The sequence below is a fragment of the Neovison vison genome, chromosome 1 (assembly GCF_020171115.1).
Source record: "Neovison vison isolate M4711 chromosome 1, ASM_NN_V1, whole genome shotgun sequence".
In the NCBI taxonomy this organism is placed as follows: Eukaryota; Metazoa; Chordata; class Mammalia; order Carnivora; family Mustelidae; genus Neogale; species Neogale vison.
The window spans coordinates 187,111,909-187,130,721 of record NC_058091.1 but is presented as its reverse complement, the minus strand read 5'-3'; the positions used below and the strand labels follow the sequence as shown (position 1 = coordinate 187,130,721).

Genomic DNA, 18,813 nt, shown 5'->3' with positions numbered 1-18,813 from the left:
TTCTCAAATGACTGCAGAGGGTGGAAAGAAGAGTCATTTATTGAGCAAAACCAAGAAAAAAGAAAATCACTGGCTTGAAGATTTATTTATTTATTTATTAGAGCGGGTGAAGGGGCAAAGGAAGAGGGAGAGAGAGTCTTAGGCAGACTCTACCAGGGCTGAGGTGACTGCGAGCTCAATCTCATGACCCTGAGATCAGGACCTGAGCTGAAACCAAGAGTCCAGGGCACTTTAGTTGTTGTTGTTTTTGAAAGTTGGGGGCTTAACTGACTGCACCACCCAGGTGCCCCAGGAGTCACTGGATTAAAAAGCCCAAGAACAAGAAAGGATTTGAGGTTACACCATGTATTTTGAGTTTCAAAATACATGAAAAACAGACTGTGTAGGTAGTGTTTTGTAATTCTAACTTCAAGGATTTGGTGTGAGAACTGAAATTAACATTCTCTTTTTTAATGCTTCAAATGAAAACTGACCATTTATTAAGCACCCACAGAGTTCCAAGCATTGTGGAGAACATTAAAACACTCGTTCATACTGTCTTAGAGCAAAATTGCCTATTTTCTTGCACACACTTTTGTATGGCATGGACATTATCGTTCCACTCATAAAGTGACCAGTTCTTCAAGACTTGCTCAAGAAACAGGTTTCTGATCTATAGAAATAGATCATGAAGGAGGTTTCTCTGTCAACGGTTATACTTCATGTCGTTTCCCTCTGAAACCAACACCTCCACTTCCTCCTCTGAAACCTCCACTTGGCCTTCTCTTGCCACCTCTAAAGCCATCACCTCTGTCACCTCAGCCACCTCCTCCCCCTCCTCCTGCCACCTTCTCTTGGAGGTCACTTCCCACCTGGAGGTCGAGGTAAAAACCTCTGTGGTGGTAGAAGTTTCTATGGGTCTATATAAGACTTCTGCAGTTTTTTAAAGGAAAATACCGGGGGCGCCTGGGTGGCTCCGTGGGTTGAGCCACTGCCTTCGGCTCGGGTCATGATCTCGGGGTCCTGGGATCGAGCTCCGTGTCCGGCTCTCTGCTCAGTGGGGAGCCTGCTTCCCCCTGCCTCTCTGCCTACTTGTGATCTGTCTCTCTCAAATAGATAAATAAAATCTTTAAAAAAAAAAATAAAGGAAAATACCTTCATATTTGCTGACAATTTAATGGAAAAACAAACACCTCTAAGTTGTCCAAATATTTCGCTCACTTTGCTAATTTGTTCTTTGTTCTCTAAATAAACTGTAGCATTGACGTTTTTGCCTGTAGTACATTTATAAACTATGTCATCTTCACAGGGATACAGGAACTCCCCTAATACAGCTACATGTTCTGGAGGTCCTTGGTCTTGGTCTCTGAAAGCCTCTGTGGCCGCCTCCTTGTCCAAATCCTACTCTGTGGCCACCGTTGCCTCTGAAATTACCACCTCCATCTCAGAAGTGGTAGTTGCTGTGGTCACAAATGAAGCTGCTACGTTGATCAAAGCCTCCACTGACCTCCACCTCAAAAAGACCTCCTTGTTCTACCAGCCTCAACCCCCAGGTTAGTACCTCTTTCCCCAGCAGGCAGCAAACCCTTTATGCCCATCCCCTTCTCTTTCTCCCTCCCTCCCCAAGCTGGGTCTAGTATGTTCAGATCCTCCTGCTCCCAACCTCAACTCACCAGGCTGAAACTAACATGCTTTTATATAAGAGAAACCTTATAACCCTGTGTCTTACATAGTGTCCTCCTCACTAATTGGTTCCAAGTGGGTCACTTTCCATCTAGACCTTCAGTCACTGTTGTCTACCATGGTGCTAGGTATGAAAACATTTTCTACATCTGGAACACAAATGTTTAGGGATTAGGGAAATTCAAGGATAGCTGTACTGGAATGTAATTTCCTTGAGAGCTAAAACAGGAGTTCTCAAACTGCAGCTGTCATCAGAATCATCTGGAGGGCTTTTTAAAACATAGATTACTGAACCTAACCCCAGAGTTTTTTGATTCAGTAGGTCTAGTGTGGGACCAAGAACTTGCCTTTCTCATAAGTTCCCAGGTGCTCCTCTGGGGAACCCAGGTTAAAGGTCACCATTCCAGACCAGTGATCTCAACCTGGCTACACGTTATTATCTCCTGGAGAGGTTTTTAAACTCTTGATGCCCAGACCAATAACATCAGAATCTATGGCAGTCATGCTGAGACTTCTGTTATTTTTTAAAGCTCCCCAGCAGATTCCAAGGGGCAGCTCAGGTTAGAAAGCACTCTCAAATCTCAGTGGTTCTTAGCCCAGATTATCCTTTAGAATAATCAAGAAAAGTTTTTTTTTTTTTTTTAATTTTACTGAGGTATGATTTGACACACCATAAAAATGACCCTGCTAAAGTGTACAAGTCAGTGCTTCTTATCCACAAAGTTGCACAATCATCGCCACTATCTAATTACAGAACGTATTCATCACCATCTAGGGACATTTTAAACAAGGTTCTTTCTGATACATGGGTTCTACTCTCAAGAGATTCTTATTTAACTGGTCTACCGGGTAAAGACATCAGTGTTTTTGTAAATTCCTCAGGTGATTCTATTGCCTAGCTAGGGATGGGAACCACAGTTCCTGAGTTTGGTTACAGACCTTCCAACCCTGTTTAAGGAGTTAGTAGCTATTTGGGAATTTTCACTGACCCCATCAGGGATGTTGTAAGTATAAAGGAACAAGCACACATTCTGTCTAAAGTCCTGCCTCTCCATTAAATGTGCCCAATCACGATGAAAGGGAAATATCATCCCTGATTTCTGGCTCTCAGAGCAGAGAGCTGGGTGGCCTTGCACAGACAGGCTGGGAGGTGATTCTGGTGCCACCAGCCCACTGCCTGCAGCATTTCCTTGCAAGCCGAAGCCCAGTTTGAGAGATTGCAGGAGCCTCTGGAGGGCTCACTGGGCCCTCAAAACGACTCAAAGCTGCTAGTAAATTTTTAAACATTTGTTTCTGTATTTTTTTAAGAAAGATTTTATTTATTTTATTTGACAGACAGGGATCACAAGTAGGCAGAGAGGCAGACAGAGAGAGAGGGAGGAGGAAGCAGGCTCCTTGCTGAGCAGAGAGCCCAATGCAGGACTCGATCCCAGGACCCTGGGATCATGACCTGAGCCAAAGGCAGAGGCTTTAACCCACTGAGCCACCCAGGTGCCCCTGCTTCTGTATTTTTAAGAAGCCCATTTTGTAGAGACCTTTGGTCTGACGCCGTTTCGGTGATGGCCTTTTGCTGAGTAAGGCGCAGAACCAGAATTTGAGTCTTGGGGCCTACAGTTGTCAATGTCAGACTTTGGTTAAAGCTTCTGAGCTACAGTTTCCTCAATATTTGTAATATTTCCTTCCTCCCAGAGACATCCATGGTTGAGGAAAATAGTGTATTGGGCTCATTCACCTCTGGGGAATGAATTCAGTGAACAGAGCATGAGATTTTTATGTCACATGATCTGGATTTAATCCCTGGTTCTGGCTCTTTCCACTAACGTGACTTGGGCAAAATGGGAGTGCTTACAATCTATAAAAGGAGAAACGAATAATAATAATAACACCTAAGTCACCTTTGATAATACCTTTCCATATTTTTGTGAAAATCAAGTGGTATAATTCCAAAAATGGTATAGTTCACATGAAAATGCTTTATATATTATGGCACCATAAAATGATTATGCTTTAGGATATAACTAGATGGATAGACATATGAAAGGAAGAGAGAATGCATAATTTATAAATTAAGTTGATTTCTTTTGATGTGTAGACAGTTTGAACCTTAGGACCTCAGGAGCAAAAGGCTACTTCCTCCATAGATCATTTAAAAGCAGCTAGTGCCTGAATTCTGGATAATGAAACCTCATTTAAATGTCTTACGGAGGACATCCCAAGTTGGTATCTTTAAGTAGTTTTTTTCCCCCCACTTTCCCTTTTTTTGGGTCTTTGCCTATACAGAATTGAGTTAATCGTGCTCTTTAGTTCTTAGCACTTAATTGGTCCATGCAAGTCTCTTCCTTTCAGTTTATTCTTTTCCTTCATCCTTATCTCTGATCCCATTTCCTATCCTTTCGTAGATCCCCATTCTTTTGTTTGCAATGTGGAAACTTCCTTTATAATGTTATACCTTTGTTCATGTGTATATATGTGTAGCTGTAAAAATATTATTTGGTATGCATGAAATCATTTTTTAGAAATTTGCACAACTGTTATTTTGCTATAAACCTCATTTATTTCACTTATTTTACTATGGTAAGAACATTTTTTTTTAAGATTTTTTTATCTATTTATTTGACAGAGAGATGACAAGCAGGCAGAGAGGCAGGCAGAGAGAGAGGAGGAAGCAGGCTCCCCGCTGAGCAGAGAGCCCGACGCGGGGCTCGATCCCAGGACCCTGAGATCATGACCTGAGCCAAAGGCAGCGGCTTAACCCACTGAGCCACCCAGCTGCCCCTGGTAAGAACATTTATATGAGATCGACCTTCTTAACAAATTAAGTGTTTAATACCATATTGTTAACTATAGGTACAGCATTGTACCTAGATCTCTAAAGTTTACTCATCTTGCTTAACTAAAACTTTATGCCTGCTGGTTAATAGCTCCCCATTTTTCTCTTCCCCCACTCCCACAACCACCATTCTACTCTTTGATTCTGTGAATCTATTTTAGATATCTCATGTGAGTGGGATCATGCAATATTTGTCTATGACTGGCTTATTTCACTTTGCATAATGTCCTCCAGGTTCATCCATGTTGTTGCACATTGCAGAATTTTCTTTTTTTTAAAGGCTGGATAGTACTCCATTGTATGTATATGCCATTGTGAGATCCAGCCATGCTACTATATGAAGATCTAATTCATTTTCTTTTGGTTACTGCATTTTTTTTCCTATCTTAGGCAAATGCTCTATCATACTCTTCCCCTAGTGAGGGACATGTAAGTTGCCTCCAACTCCTACCACCAAGAACAATCATGCAGTGTCCTCCCTGCACCTCCTTGCATTCCCTATACATCATTGTACCAGGAGTGGAGTTCCTGAATCACAAGATATACACATACTTAGTATCACTCAATCCTGCCAAATTGTAATCCAAAATGATCACACCAGCTTAGGCTCCTACCTGGTTTGCAAGAGGGTTCCTATTTCCCCATATTTTTGCTAGTAGGTGATATATTGAATGCTTAAATTTTGTCAATATGAATAGTATCAACTGATAGCTCCTGATAGTCTTAACATTTTTTTTTTAAAGATATTATTTATTTACCTGAGAGACAGAGATCACAAGTAGGCAGAGAGGCAGGCAGAGAGAGAGGAGGAAACAGGCTTTCTGCTGAGCCGAGAGCCCGATGCGGGGCTCGATCCCAGGACACCAGGATCATGACCGGAGCTGAAGGCAAAGGCTTTAACTCACTAAGCCACCCAGGTGCCCCTTAATTAACATTTTTTATTATAAGTGAGATTAAACATCTCTTCAAATTTTTCCTGATTAGATTTTCAGTGAATTGCCTATTCATACCTTCTACCTATTTTTCTGTTGGGTTGTCTTTTCCTTGCTGATTGTTAAAAATTCCTTATATATTCTAGAAACTAATGGTTTGTCTGTTAGAGATGTTGTAAAGATCTTCCAGTATATGAGTCACTTTTTTTTTTTTTTAAGATTATTTATTTGACAGAGAGAAACACAGCAAGAGAGGGAACACAAACAGGGGGAGTGAGAGAGGGAGAAGCAAGTTTTCCACTGAGCAGGGAGCCTAATGCGGGGCTCAATCCCAGGACCCTGGGACCACAACCTGAGCCAAAGGCAGATGCTAAATGACTGACCCACCCAGGCGCCCCTATCAGTCACTTTTTAGTATTGTATATCGTATCCCCTATTCAATAGGAACTTTGAATTGTTTTGATATAGCCAAACTCCATCCTTAATTCTTTTCAGGGATTATACTTTGAGGGTCTAATTTTTTTTTAAAGATTTCATTTATTTTTTGAGAGAGAGAGAGAGAGGAGAGAGAGAAAGAATGAGAGCATGAGAGGGAAGAGGTCAGAGGGAGAAGCAGACTCCCCACCAAGCAGGGAGTCCAATGTTGGGACTCGATCCCAGGATCCTCAGATCATGACCCAAACAAAGGCAGTGGTTTAACCAACTGAGCCACCCAGGTGCCCCTTGAGGGTCTATTTTAAAGCATCTTTTTCTTCTTCTACCCTAAGATCCCAAGGGTTCTCATACAGGGTCTGTTTCATAACTCTGTTATTTATTTGTCCTTTTTCCTTTGACCAGAAGTATATTATTTTAATTATTATAGTTCTTCTTAATAGCTATAGTATTTCTTAGTATCTGCTAAGGTCAAGCTCCTTATTTGTTCTTCTTTTTCAAAACTGTCTTAGTTGTTTAAGGCCCTTTATTGTTCCATAGTAATTTAAGAAGGAGTTTTATCTAGGTTTTCCCAAAATATTCTGCTGAAATATTTATTGTAATTGCATTGAATTTGTAAATCAGTTAGTGGAAATCTATATCTTTAAATTGTAAAATCATTTATATGTGTGACTTTCCATTTCTTCAAATCTGCTTTCTTCTTTTAAATTTAAAATTTTCTCTATAATGACCTTCCTTAGGCCAGCTCATAGTTTTTAGTATTTGAGTTATTGTAAATAATATTTTATTTTCTAATTGATTATTGCTGGTATAAAGCAATGCTATTTGTCTTTGTTTAATGATATTTTTATTTCTCAACCTTGCGGACCTTGAACTCCGTTATTAATTTTCATAATTTGTAACTTCTCTTACATTTTATGTAAATTATTATTTAATCTATAAGCAATGGCAATTTTGTCTTCTCCCTTCCAAAATTTTTAAATTTATTCTCTGATTGTACTGGCCAAAACCTGCAGTACCATGTTGATTGTAGCTTTTGAAGAAATTAGCCTTGTCTACTTCCAGACCCAGTCATATTGTGGCACGAAAACTACTATCATATATTCTTGGTTAAGAATGTGGTAGGTTAAGGGGCGCCTGGGTGGTTCAGTCATTAAGCCTCCACATTCAGCTGAGGTCATGGACCCAGGGTCCTGGGATCAAACCCCACATTGGGCTTCCCACTCAACAGGAAGACTGCTTCTCCCTCTCCCACTCTGGCTGCTTGTGTTCCCTCTCTCACTGTGTCTTTCTCTGTCAAATAAATAAATAAAATCTTTAAAAAAATGTAGTAGGTTTTAAAAAAATGTATATATATATATATATATATAGAGAGAGAGAGAGAGAGAGAGAGAGAAGGTTTTCCCACGAGCCTTTTATATGCCTGTGGTAGGAAATGGGGAAGTGGCAGGACCTGGCTGAGAAGGAAATATATGAAGGGTCTTAATAATATTTAGAGTGCCAGGGACCCATACCAAAAGCTGCGTAATTACGTAAAGATGCATTTTGGTTTTATATGTATTTGAATGGTTACCATAATCCAAATTATGTCCCTTCCTACTTTTCTCTCTATTCTCTTACACCTTAAAAGTGCTCTGGAAGAAAAAGTGCTATCTTTAAACACCCCCAAACTCTTTCTCAGCATGTGCCTATTGGCTTTCCTGTCTCTCCTTCTCCCTATCCTCCTTGCCTACTTTATTAGGGAGCATAACATATCTCTCAGAGATAAACACCCAACCCTTCCTTTTTGGGAAGGGAAAAAACAGAATATCCAAATAACAAGTAGGAGCAGCAAAAGGGCGATCAATGTTCCCGTTGGTAATTTGTATCCTTTCTGCTTCCCTGATTCAGCACACTGGGGCAGATCATTAGATATTCAGACAGAAGTATTTGCAAAACTTTAGTTCCTTTGGCTCTATATGCTTCTTCCCTACCAGCCTAACCATGATTTGTTCAATATGACATCTGCCTCCATCACTGCTGTGTCCTATTTATTCAATCTAATGTAGCTTTATTTCCTTATTTATTTGTTTAGACAGCTGTATCGCATTGCCGGTCCATTTTGAAATTATACTTAACTAAGCTTCTAGTGTTACCCGGTTATTTGTATAATTAGTTTTTGGATCTAATTCAAAGAGTCTACATTTGTCCTTTTTAAAATGCCATTCTGATGCTCTAGCTTATGAAGAGTTTTAGAGACTTGTCTCTGTTATCCAACATTCTATCTAGTGTTCCAATCATCTTGTCATCTGTAGAATTTGATAGGAAGGCCATCGGTGTGCTCATCCAAACCTTTGATAAATATGTCAAAAAGGCCAGGGCCAGGGAAGAACCCCGAGGCACACCCCTATAAAATTTCCTTCAGGGTGACATGGAATTAGCATTCTTGGACATGACTCTTCAATTATTGATGAAGTCACCTGACTGTGCTTGCATCCATTCCACATTTCTGCATGTTATCCACAAGGATTTCCTGAGAAACACTGTCAGATTCCTTGCTGAAATACTAACACACAGTGTGTGCAGCATTTCCTGGACCTACCTGATTAGTAAACCCATGTATTATTCAGTTCTGCCTCAGTTTCAAGTGCCAGAATTTCAATTTAGACTAGGTTAGGCAAAAGAGATCGTTTAGAGGTTCACCTCACTGTATATTCTATGCCATCAGAGCATTCATTCTCTCTACCATCCATTGTGTTGGCTTCATTCTTATGCCATCTCTCCATTCCTGAAATCAAGATGGCTACCAGCAGCTAGAGTTTTTCTCCCAAAAGCTCCTCTGTCATCTGAGAACTAAGTATCATTGTCTCTGACAGGATTACAAGCCCATCTTTTAACCAAACCCAGGGATGTGATCATCTCAGTGGCCAGTCCTGGGTCACTTGAAGCTGCTCCATCCAAATTACAGGAACTGAGAAAACCTCAAAGATGATGATGCTATCCAAGGAAGAACAAATGCATATTTCCTATATGTAAGAAAAATGTTTTACTTTCCAGGTTTTACTTTTCAGGTACCTCCTGATCATATTGTTCCAGAAAGTCATCTCCTGAACATACTGTTACCCACAGTTCAAGGATCATTCATATTTTATATATACATTAATATAAGCAGTTTCTTTATTTATCTATAACTATATACATATGTATCTCTATATATAATTATTATGCAGTTATAAGTGATGATCTACTTAGATAAACAATATATCATCAGAAGCTTATTTCTATAGGGCTGAGTAATAGGCGTTCTCCATTCTGCAGCTGGCCAACTGACTTCAACCCCACTCACCACAGAAGTCTGGGCAAGAGAGTCATCTACAGATGAGGGATGGGGATATCATGTATGCATTTTGTGGTGAGCTGTCCTGCTGTGAAGAGATGATTTCTTGGTCCTGATTCATTTGGATGGAAATGGTAATGCACGATCCAGAATATAGTGGTCTTAAAGCAAAACAAAATGCCAGGGTTGAAAGTTATAAGAATAGGAGCTATATTTTGGCTTTAATATAACTGTTAGAATCTATTATTAGATGGATCTACTATTAGATGGAGTCTCTAAATGCATTTAATGGTCTAACTGTTTTTTCACCAAGGCACTGTTCTAGGCACTTAATTTTATATGTTCTGAGAACATTCAAATCCACAAAGAAGTCTCACTCACTTAGTACAAACCTGCTAAAGAGAAAATGCCATAGTGAACATCGGAGAAAATGTCCTTCGGAGATATGTTAAGGACTGATTTTGGAGGAGAAAATTTTGGAAATTTTTGCATCATGGAGTTGATCTAGAATCATTTGTAATCAGACTCAATGGTTAAATGAGGACATTTCAGGTCTGATTGCCTGATGAGAACAGTTTTCTCATGTCTATGCTGTCAGGACGCCACTTCTCCTGCCTAACTACCTTAAACAATACACTATGGCCTTGGCCTGAATTGTATACCTCTATCATTTTGGGTAGCGTCTGTCCTTTTCCTGTTCTTGCTTTATAGAATGCCCTACTTTTGTCTGAACTCGATGTTATACCAGAGTCCATACACAGACAGTAGCAGAATCATTATATCTTACTCTGAAAGGTAGGAAGGCAAGCAGCAGAGAAATATCAAGAGGATTGCCAGCTGTCAGGAATATATTACACTTTCACTGAATATACTACGTGTGAAAATAAAAGCAAAAATTTGTTGGGAATTTTGCTAATATGCTATGCGTAGTAAGACATGAGGGACCACCCTCAGAGAATGTAAGGAAAATAGCAGATATTTCAAGAAACCCAGTGGAGAACAACAAGTCACTTTCTCTCTCTCTCTCTCTCTCTCTCTTTTTTTTTCTTTTGGACAAGCTAGAGCCAAGTGATATAATCATGGGAATGTTAGGACATCCTAGCACTTTCCAGACTGATCGATAACATTAAACATTGCACTTAAGTCTGACAAAATGAAACTAGCAAGAACATATCAATGAACACAAAGAATCTGATCATTATCACTCCTAGGATGTAAAGAACAACAACAAAATTGTAATTTATCTGAGTGTCTTGCCATTATAAAATAGGGCTGAGTCTTAATTTCCTTTCCCATTTTCACAATAAGAAAGTCAATCCAGTGCTCCAGGCACTATTACATCAAATATTGATATAGCGTCACTGTATAGTAGGTTTTCCTTCTAAGAAATTGATAAATTCTTAATGAAGAGTAGGGAGACGGAGCCCAACATGAATGGATAATTCGTTCAAATACAGTTGACTTTTGTCTTTAGAGTTGGTCTTTTTCCATATTACATAATGAATGCTTTTCTTTGGAATTTAATTTTTCTGACACTAAAACATACATACTTAATAAATCTTTCTGGATTCTAAATGAACATTCTGGGAAAGTTTTCATTTGATACAAATAAAGATGAACAATAAAGTTCCAACTTAGCAAGGAACTTCCTTAAAATCTCTATTTTTCATGTGAGACCAAACTATCAAGAGCTCCTCCTTAGGAATAAAAGAAAATATCTGGGTGGCTGTGTGGTACTGGTAAAGCTGCTTTCTGAACCCTTTGAGGCTATCAGTGCTCAGGTGAACAGGAGAAATGGAGATTTTAGAGTTCTGAACCTAACAAGGTCTTGAGATGTCCATCTGTAGCAGAGCTATACACAACCTTCCAGATGCAAGCTTGTCCCTTGCAATTTAAAAAATCAGCTCCATGGGGGCGCCTGGGTGGCTGAGTGGGCTGGGGCCTCTCCCTTCAGCTTGGGTCGTGGTCTCGGAGTCCTGGAATTCGGCCCTGTGTCAGGCTCTCTGCTCGGCGAGGAGCCTGCTTCCCTCTCACTCTCTGCCTGCCTCTCTGCCTACTTGTGATCTCTGTCAAATAAATAAATAAACTCTTAAAAAAAAATCAGCTCCATTCACTTCAGCTACACATGTTTCCACTGAATATTTTAGAATAGAAGTGTAATGAGAAAGCTAGAGACAGGAAAGGAGCAGAAGACACAATTCCTGTCCTCAAGAGGTGTATCATCTAGGAAATACTCAGAGCAAACACGAGAGCTGAACTGTCAAGCTCACCATGTGATATTTATCAAGCTAGATGAAGAGATTCCAAGTGGGTGGAGTTAATTGTATACCTCTATCATTTTGGGTAGCGTCTGTCCTTTTCCTGTTCTTGCTTTATAGAATGCTAGAGGAAGGAAAATTTTTTTGGAGTTTGAATTGAACCATAAAGAAAATGACAGGGTCACATTTTGGCTTCAGCTAACATGCACTCACGTAGTATCAGTGAAAGAGCCCTGATTCAGATACATAGTAGGAGCTGTCTTTGGATGAAGAAAAGCACTGGGGAATGCTCTTGAGAAGTTAAAAATATGTGCTTTCTGGAACAGGGTGTGTATTTTTCTAGAGATCCCACCAGAGGGCTGTTCAGAGGATGGCCACTGAGATGTTCCAAACAACTTCCAGATGACCTCTAACCAACTAATCAGCAACGGGAGGGCAGTCCAGAGTGTCCAACAGAAACAGCTGTGGAATAATGAAAAAGATCACTTGGAGAAACATACTGGAAAATTAGGCAACCCCCCCCCAAAAGTGAAAACCTATATTGTATTTAGAAGAAGGAAAGTGAGTATCTTGAGAAATTCTGAAGGGTGTTTTGAAAGAACCACAACGTCAGGATTAAATTTTAAAGAATTAAAACAAATTAAGAAAGGTAGCTAGGAACAATTATACGCTAAGATTGACAAGCATTCCTGCTTATCAGTGCCAGACATTCTGGGTGTATCTGCAGAGACATTCAATCCATGCTGTGAAGCAACTGAGTCTTGGATTGGCTTTATGGCTCTGGTTTTGGTATTGTGAATGCCTTTGCTTTTGAGCATTTCTTTTCTCCTGTATCCGTCACTGCCTGATGGAAACTATAGCTCTATATTTTAGTTGCACTCATCCATGGAATTTCCTTAGTTACTCTTCACTTCACATGTGTAGATTCCTTCAGTATTTAAACCTCCCTCTGGCTGACTCTTCGATCTCATCAGCATCAGGCTGGAGAGCAGGTGGTTGACAGTATGACTTTGGAGTTAGGCTGCTATCTCTACATCACAAGCCCATCATTTATCATTTGTGTTACCTTAGGCAACTTATACAAAGTCTCTGTCCGTCTCTGGATCCCTATCTGCAAAATGAAAGTAATCCAGACTATATTCATACATGAACATGACAGTGGTAATGTAAGCAACGCTAAGCCCAATACCTGGTCTACAGTAGGCTCGCAAAAGTATTTGCTATTATTACCATTAAAATAAAAATAATCGTATTGAGGTTCATTAACAGGGGCACCTGGGTGGCTTAATCAGTTATACCTCTGCCTTCGGTTGGGGTCATAATCTGAGGGTCCTGGGATTGAGCCCCACATTCGGCTCCCTGCCTCAGTTGGGAGCCTGCTTCTCTCTCTGCCTGCTGCTCTCCCCCCACCCCATTGTGCTTTCTTTTTTTCTGTCAAATAAATAAATAAATAAAAATCTTTAAAGTTAATTAATTTGGTTAAAAAGTGAATATTTTCACTTTTCACTTTTTTTCCACAGCTACAGTTTCTTAATGTCATCATTAAACATTTCCCTGCCTGATTGACTCAGTTGTGGTTAACAACACATGCCAGGTGAGCCTCCACATTGTTTTTGGTCTTTTCTAAGTATTTTACTTTATTATTATTTTTAAGATTTTATTTTTTGAAACACACAGAGAGAGAAAGAGCACAAGCAGAGGGAGTGGCAGGTAGAGAGAGAAGCAGGCTCCGCACTGAGCACAGTCCAATGCAAGACTCCATCTCAGGACCTTGGGATCATGACCTGAGCCGAAGGCAGACACTTAACCAACTAAGCCACCCAGGCATCCCTTTTCTAACTCTTTTAAATGACAAGTGATTAAGATCCTGACCTGACTTTTGAAGACCTATCTGAGTTTGACCTTCATTTCTTCTGAACATTTATTGCTCAAAAACTGACATGGCCTTTGCCCTCATAGAACTTACAGTCTATGGAGTTGACATAATTAATTAAATAATCACTCAAATAAATGTAAAACTACCTTTCCTTAGGAGCACTTAACAAAGTTAACAGATGTTATTAAAAATGTGTATGAGAGGTGTCGACCAAGATCAGAGGTGTCATGGGAAGGCTTCCTTAAAGAAGAGAAAAGCAGAGGGAAATTGGCTATTTCTTTATGTTATGACTTGAGGACACAAAGTGTTCTAGTTTGCCTTTGTGTTCTCCAGCTGCCTAAGAAACACAAAGTATATTTTTGTTGAGTGAATGAATGAGGCATGCAGATTTCAGAGCCTTGGTTGCAGAATAGTGGGTTGACTCTTGTTCTAAATTAGAACCCATTCTGAGCACGCTCTTACCAAAATCACAGGAAAGCCCATTTCAGTAATTATTTTGCTGTTTCCCATTCCAGGATCACACCAGAATCTGGGAAGCTTACCTGGATCCTAAAAGAAAGGCATTCAATCTCTTATCTATTCTAGTCTGAAGATGCTGACCATTCTTATTTACTGAACCCATAACAGCCCCTTCAAGTCCTGTGACTCCTTGCTATTTTGGACACAGTGGCTTACAGGAATCTTTACTAAAACTGTGAACATGGTCTCACTTCCTAGATAGACCCTAAAGCTACTGCCTTTTTTTTTTTTTTAAAGATTTTATTTATTCATTTGACAGAGAGAGAGTAGAGGGGGAACCACAGAGGGAGAAGGAGAAGCAGGTTCCCCACTGAGCAGGGAGCCAATGCAGGGCTTGATCCCAGGACCCTGGAATCAAGACCTGAGCCAAAGGCAGATGCTTAATGACTGAGCTACTTAGGTACCCTAAACCATTGCTTTTGAAGTCTTGCCTCCTATGGGGCCGTTGCCATGGAGGACACATTCTATTCTGTACCTCAGTAACCTTGGAGTCCTTTTCCAAATCTGAAGCAATCACCCTCTCTCTTTTAGCTACCTCAGTCTTCAGGGAACTCGGGTTTTAAGGAAGTGCCTTAGAGGTACCAGTTAATACAAATTTCCCTACTAAGGGAGAAGAGAGCCAAAGGCTGGACTGCCTTTTTGGAATGGGGAGGAAGAAAACAAGTGGGGTAACCTCTGTTAATTAATATCCCAAAGTGTTTTCCTGCCACACCTGGATATTTGGAATTTTCCTTATAGGCAATGTAGTGAAATGATTCTTCTGACAACGGGGTGTGTGATGGTTTGGGGAGGAGAAGACATTACTAGAAAATCAGTTAGAAGTGTATTGCCAAAATCTAGATAGGATATGAGAGACCTTAGTGGCGACAGTGGACATGGGAAGCAGAGCAGACATTAGAGGCATGTAAAGGAGACTTTTAGGGGCATCTGGGAGGATGGCAGAGTAGAAGGATTCTAACCTCACTTTGTCCCATGCATACACCTAGACAACAACTACATTAGTGCAGCTAACCCAGAAAATAAACTGAAACCCGACAAAACAGACTCTCCACAGTTATTGGTAAAGAGGAGGCCACATTAAAAATAGTAGGAAGGACAAAGTCCCAGTTGGGAACCAAACTAACCCAAGAGACTAACCACAAATGGGAAGGACAGCACAAGCATAAAGGAGGGATAGGAGAAGACCCTATACCGGGTGCCCCAGACATGGGGGACCTGCACTGGGAAGCTGAATCCCCATAACATCTGGCTTTAAAAACCAGAAGAACTTAACTTTGTGAGAATTTACAGTCACTGGGGCTTAACGGTGGGAATGTTACAAATCAGCAGACTTAGGTCTGGGAGGGCTGGAGAGTGGTAGGAAACATAGTCCTTGCCCTAAAAGAGCCAGCATAACAAACAGCCCCTCTGAGATACAACATAGAAACAGCATTTTGAAAAGCACCTTGAGTATATGGGAAGGAGATTTATTTACTGATGTACACTGGAGGAGCACGGATCCTTGGGAGACATCTTCAAGAAGAGAAGGGCTGACAGGTGCCATTTCCTCTTTTCCCCCAGCCTAGATACCTGGACACCTGTGGGAAACAACACCAACTCTCTCAACATACCTTGCCAACACTTGATGCCCTGCCCCTGTGTTCTCCTGTAGATCTACCCCATCAAATCCACTCCATTTGGCAAGAATCCTCCCAAATGGGTGTCTGACATCTCTCATTCTTTAAGAAGCTCCCGCAGGGAACAGCCCCACTCCAAACTGAAACTTGCCCTGGACAGAGGGAAAGATAAGCAAACAGGCCAGTTTGACTGCAGTCCCAGCAGTGGGCTAGGGGACAGACATCTGATCTGATTGCACACTCTGCCCACTAACAGAAGCCTCCCAGGGGACAATGCAGAAAGAATGCCCTATAGTTCTGTGCAATTACAGGCCTGGCAAACAGGCTGAGGGCAGGCATCTGGTCTGACCCAACTACAAGCCCGTAGTGGCCCCAGACTGGCCCCTTAACAACACAGGAACCAAACCTTCCCCACAACAGGCAAAAAGGGTCATTGCAGCTGACTACCCTAAAGGCGAATGCGGTTCCATCACAATAGTAGGATGCATGAAGCACACATAGGAGACACCCTGAAGCACCAGGTTTGGGTGAATAGGGGGAACACAGCACTGCAGTGCACTACAGGACCTCTTCTTCATAAGGCCACTACTTTTGAGATCAGGTGATATAGCTGAATTTCTAATACAAAGAATCAAACACAAATAGTTAGACAAAATGAGGAGATAGACAACTCCATCCCAAATGAAAGGACAAAATCACAGCAAAAGAGCTAAATGAAACAGAGATAAGCAATATGCATGATATAAGAATTCAAAGTAATGGTCATAAAGACACTGGACTTGATAAAAAGGTGGAGGATCTTAGTGAGACTTTCAACAAAGAAAATATGAAAAAGAACCTAGCAGAGGCACACTCAAAACTGAAGTTAAAAACACACTAGAAGAAAGAAGAAGTAGACTAGAGGAAGCAGAAGAAGAGATCAGTGAGCTGGAGACAGAATAATGGAAAGCAACCAAGCTGAATGCAAAAAGGATAAAGAATAATAAAAAAATGAGAATAGGTCCTTACACTTGACAGTGTAAAATCATTTGCATTACAGGGATTCCAGAAGGAGAAGAGAGAGAAAAGGGGGCAGAAAATTTATTTGAAGAAATAATAGATGAAAACTACTCTACTCTAGGGAAGGAAACAGATATCCAGGTTCAGGAGGCACAGAGAGTCCCCTCCCCCTGAGAATCAGCCCACAAAAGTAGTAATAAAAAGAGAACTTAATTTTTTTCCATATTTTTATTTAAATTCTAGTTAGTTAACATATACTATAATATTGGTTTCTAAAGAGAGAACTTTAAAATCAGCAAGAGAGGGACGCCTGGGTGGCTCAGTTGGTTGGACGACTGCCTTCGGCTCAGGGCGTGATCCTGGAGTCTCGGGATCGAGTCCCACATCAGGCTCCCAGCTCCATGGGGAGTCTGCTTCGCTCTCTGACCTTCTCCTCGCTCATGCTCTCTCTCACTGTCTCTCTCTCTCAAATAAATAAATAAAATCTTTAAAAAAAAAAATAAAATCAGCAAGAGAAAAGAAAATTGTTATAAACAAGGGACACCTCCCTAAGGCTATCAGTTGATTTCTCAGCAGAAGCTTTGTGGGCCAGAAGAAACATGATATATTCAAAGTGCTAAAAGGGAAAACACCTGCCACCAAGGATACTCTATCCAGCAAGGCTACCATTCAGAATAGAAAGAGACATAAATAGTTTCCCAGAAAAACAAAAGTTAAAGTTCATCACCACTAAACTAGGCTTACAAAAAGGGTTAAAGAGGGGCACGTAGGTGACTCGATGTGTTAAGCGTCTGCCTTCAGCTCAGGTCATGATCCTAGGGTACTGGATTGAGCCCCACATCAGGATTCCTGCTCAGTAGGGAGTCTGCTTCTCCCTCTCCCTCTGCCTCTCTCCCCCATCCTCCTGCTTGTTCTCTCCCTCTTGCTTTGCTTTCTCTCTTTTTCTCTCAAATAAATAAAATATTAAAAAAGAAAAAAGAAAAGAAAAAAATAAAGGGATTTTGTAAATGCAAACATAATTAAAGTAGCAGACTGGGGCACCTGGGTGGCTCAGTCATTAAACATCTGCCTTCAGCTCAAGTCATGATCCCAGGGTCCTGGAATGGAGCCCCACGTTGGGCTCCCTGCTAAGCGGGAAGCCTGCTTCTCCCTCTCCCACTCCCCCTGCTCATGTTCTCTCTCTTGCTATGTCTCTCTCTGTCTAATAAATACATAAAAATTTTTAAATAAATAAATAAATAAATAAAAGTAGCAGATTAATCATTTATAAAAACCAGTACAGAGGTTAAAGCACAAAAGCAGTACAATTATACTTTACATTTTTTATTTTGTGAATCCCTTGACTTATTTTTACAAATATAAAGTATGATATTATATACATACAACATGGAGGGAGGAGTAAAAATTTAGTACTTATAGATTAGTTTCAAACTTAAGTGACCATCAACGTAATATAGTCTGCAACATGCTTAGGATTTTATATATAAACCTAATTGTGAACACAAATAAAAAACCTGTAATAGATATGCAAAAAAAAAGAGAGAAGGAAATCTATGTATAACACTAACGAAAGGGAAGAGAGCAAGAGAAAAAAGGAACAAAGAAGAGCTCCAAAGACAAACATAAAATAAGTAACAAAATGACAATAAATACATTCCATCAATAATTACTTTGAATATAAATGGACTAAATGCTCTAACCAAAAGACACAGGATGACTAATGGATACAAAAGCAAGATCCATCTTTGCTGCATATAAGAGACTCATTTCAGACCTAAGGACACATGCAGATTGGAAGTGAAGGGATGGAGAAATATTTATTATGCAAATGGAAGAAAAGAAAGCTGTGGTAGCAATACTTATATCAGATAAAATAGACTTTAAAACAAAGACTGTAACAAGAGACAAAGAAGGGTACTACATAATCTTAAAGGGAACAATTCAACAAAAAGATATAACAATTATAAATATTTATGCATCTAATATACACAGCATCTATTAGCAGACTTAAAGGGAGAAATTGATAGTAATACAGTAATAGTAGGGGATTTTCAATCCCACTTATAGCAATGGGTAGATCATCCACAGAGAAAATCAACAAGGCAACAGTAGCTTTGAATGAACATTAAACCAGATAGAGCTAACAGAAATATTCAGAACAATACATCTTAAAACAGTGGAATATATAGTCTTTTCAAGTGCACGTAGAATATTCTGCTGAAGAGATCACATGTTAGGCCACAAAACAAGTCTCAACAAATAAATCATATCATGCAACTTTTTCAACCACAAGGTATGAATCTAGAAATCAATCACAGGAGAAAAGAAAAAAAAAAACCTGGACAGAAAATAAATTCATGGAGGTTAAATAAC

At 40.1% G+C, this 18,813-nt stretch overlaps 1 pseudogene; it reads right to left on the bottom strand.

Moving 5' to 3' along the window:
* Positions 1–692: 692 nt before the first annotated feature.
* On the bottom strand, positions 693–2,064 carry LOC122917923 (annotated as a pseudogene).
* Between the last annotated feature and the right edge of the window lie 16,749 nt (positions 2,065–18,813).